Raw genomic sequence first — 3,805 nt, 5'->3', positions numbered from 1 at the left:
AAGAACTTAAAACACTGACCACAAATAATGAACCATATGTTGTAGATATTACTGCAAATTTAGGATGCTATTTTTGTGATACACAAATGGCAGGAGACGACTTGGTCTATTTATTTATATCATTTATAATTCCCATGATCCATAAATAAATAAATAAATAAATAAATAAATGTTATTAAAAATCAAGCAGCAAGCAAGCAAGCAAAAAGAAGCAATATGCTTCAAAATATGAGTTGCTGGAATCGCAGGTGACCAGAGTGCTGTTGCAGAGGCATCTGTTTGGCCACAATAAGAACAGGATGCTGAACTACCTGGACCATTGATCGAACAGACTTTTCTTTTGCTTCATGTGCAAACCATTCCCAGTCTGAAAATGTAGGCCAGTGCTGACCTACAGCCTACTTTGCATTGAGAGGCACACATGCCCTCTTTATCCTATCTATCTAAAATTTGATACTGATTCATTGGTGAAACACAGAAACTATGAGCTGGAGAGGAGCAGCTGGATCTCCCGCTGAAATGAGCGGAAAGACCACAGGAAGTGTACCTCTTTTTTAATTGCCTCAGAATTGGAGGTTCTCTCCCCTGTCTGAAATTTGAAAGGCCTAATAACTTGAAGGATGGAATGCCCGAAAATTTGGTGGCTGGATGGAAAAACAGCAGTTGTAGTCAGCAGAAGACTCTCTGGGTTTCCCAGGAAAGCCAGTGGGAAATGAAAATGAACGATAGTTACAGAAATGAACAAGATCCACATTAGCAACTAAGCAAATAGGTCCAAATTTACAACATATGAGTAAACAAACTTTTTAAATAAGCGAAAATAATTCTTACACACTCCTATTTGCAGTACCTCCCAAAATGGTAGCTGTGGTGGGGAAAAAACCAGTTTTTTCCTGGAGACACAAATGTAATTGTAATTCACGCGTCATGCTTTAGAATTCATGTAAATTGCTTTTCAGGAAGAACTTGCGAAATTAAAATAGATAGATACTGAGATAATTAGATCTGTCTTTTTTGATGTTGTCTTCAGATCTATGTGCCACAAGTGAGAAAGTGGCATCATGCATATTCTTCAACTACCGAGAATTGTAAATTAAATGAAACCATACATGCTGATGGCTAACTTTGCTGCAGAATTACACTGGTGTCTATTCTCTTTATTGCAACATGCTGAAACATGTTAAAAGCATTGACAGTGATGCCTCTGCATTGACAGAAGCTGTGATATCACAAAAATTCCAGCTACTGCAACAATAAATCTCTTCAGAAATGGTGCCAGCCTCCTTCAAGGTGGTTGTAATCAAGACAGTTTCTGTAGAAATGAGCTCAGAAGATGCAGGTGACTCAAAGCTAGTTGGCCAGCACCCAGTTCCTGAGAAATGTGCCTGAGGAAATGATTGCCAGTAAACTCTATATACTCTTGAATGAAATGATTTTCTAGAGCACGGTGAGCAACTGGATCCAGGTGGCATTGCCTGCAAATCCCGCTTTGGCCCAGCTGCACCATCACCTGCCCCACACCTGAGGCTATGTGTGATGGTCACGTGCAGGGCAGATGGACATGACTTGCAGGCCAAATGGGGAGGCCAGGTGGGCCTAATGAGGCCTGTGGGCCATGGTTTCCCCGCTGCTTTTCTAATTCAGCCCTGGTTTCGGAGTGGAAGCTGCCTTGGCCAGTCTGTGAGATGACCTCCGCCAAGCGAGGGAGAGGAAAGTGCAGCCCTGTTGATTCACTTGAAGCTCTCAATATCGCAGATGATGGCATCCTTCAGGGTAGGTTGCCTGGTTGGAAACTGGGAAGTACCATGTTGGAGTGGTTCCCCTCCGACTCTGATGGTCGATTGCAGAAGGTGGTGCTATGGGGTTATTGATCTTCCCCTTAGCAAATAGGCTGTGGATTAACATGCTTTTCAGTTAGAAAGTAAGTTTGTGTTTAGACCTTGGACACTACAGGTTTTATTCTGATGTTTTAATTGGTGCTTGATTTTATGTTCATGCCGTACTTTTATATTTTATGTCTGTGTTATTGTTGTTTTAAAAATCAAGTGTACACCATCCAGAGCACTTATGGTCAACAGGCAGTATAAAAATGTTGAAAATAAAGATAAAATAAATTATAAAACAACCAGCTGGTATGAGAAAAGTTGAGTATTTATGCTTTAAATGTATGGTGTATAAGCAGTGTTAGTCCCTTGCAATGTGTTTTCTCCTTTTCATTCCCTGCTTCTTTCTGCTTTTTCCCCCCTTCATTTTTCTGAGTTTTGGTTTAAGGGGAATATGGGTAAGTGAGTTGCAGACTGATGTTCCACAGTGTATAGTATGTTTCAGATAATGGGTTGGATGCAGGCTAACTTGTTTCTTGTTGAAATGAAGGAGACAGATCAGTAATGGCATGGTTCCCATTGTAATTGATGGGACTTGAGTTCCACTAACTTAGGGACTCCAGCCAACCATATGCCTCCTCTGGAACATACTATGTTGGTCTCCAAAATGTATTTTGGCTGGAAGAAGGGGATTTGGTGCAGGGTGTGTGTTGCGTTTTAGGAAAAAGAAATGGTGAAACCATCAATGAAGAATTTAAAGAGAGGTGTGAGAAATGCCAAAAATATAACTTGTAGCATCTCTGTGCCCCTTCAGATGAAGTTGGACTCCAGCTCCCACCATCCTTCTCCGCTGGCTGTGCTGGCTGAGGGAAGCTGGAGTTGGAAGGTGGTGGACTCTCCTTCTCTGGAGATTTTTAGGCAGAGGTTGGATGGCCATCTGTCATGGATGCTTTAGTTGGGATTCCTGCATTGCAGGGAGCTGGAATATATGACCCTCAGGGTCCTTTCCAACTCTACAGTTCTATGACTCTCTGATTCTAAGTGTGAGTTTGTCAGTTTGGCTGGGTAGTTACACAGGTCCAAGGACCAAAAGCAAGACAGTCCTGTCCATCCCCTCTCTCTTTAAGAACTATATAAATGGGGGAATTCTGCTTTGTGTGGTTTTACCCACAGAGCACTGCAGTCTGAAAATTCTGAAGGGGCACCAAGCTCAGGCCTGGCACAAAAAAGTGTGGTCAAGGATGTACTTCCCATACTTATTTGAGTCACTGAGCAAGGAAGGTGGATACAACCTTTTGAGGGTGTGGGTGTGGGTGTGTGTATACTGGAATGCAAGAGGAAAGAACTCCCTCTGGTGGAATGTTTAGACAGATGCATTTGACTAATGAGTCACTTGGTGCTGTACGATTCCATGAGTTAATGGTAAACAGCCGGGCAGCATCCATAACTAAAAGAACTACCTTTACTCTAAAGACATGAACTGCTCCTTTTATATAAAAAAACACCCCAAAATAAACTGCAATCTGATGGGCCTGCTCATTCCCCAAATAACTAAATCTACATTTCTATCCCTGTTATCTATGATTCAGTTCCTGGCATCTCCAGTTATAGTATGTGGAAGCTTACATATGCTGGACTGATAGAGGCTCGCAATGCCACCTGCTGGAGCAGAGATGGGAACTGTGTACTCTCCAGATATTGTTGGACTCCAGCTCCCATTAACCCCTGCCAGCATAGCCAATGGTCAGGGACGATGGGAGTTGTAGTCCAGCAACATCTGGAGAGTGGCAGATTTCCTACCCTTCATTTTCACTGACTGGTTCCCCATCACTATGATAGAGGTTAATTCAGACCACATGCGAATTTAACCTGATGCAGCCATGGATAAATGCACAAATCCACATACAATGTGTTTCGAGTCAGCTCTTCTTGTCTATTTGAACCAATGAGAAGAACAGGGAGAAAAAAGACAGCCACACGTA

This window comes from Podarcis liolepis (assembly GCF_965112155.1).
Source record: "Podarcis liolepis genome assembly, chromosome: 1".
In the NCBI taxonomy this organism is placed as follows: domain Eukaryota; kingdom Metazoa; phylum Chordata; class Lepidosauria; order Squamata; family Lacertidae; genus Podarcis; species Podarcis liolepis.
Note: the sequence above shows the minus strand (reverse complement) of the source record.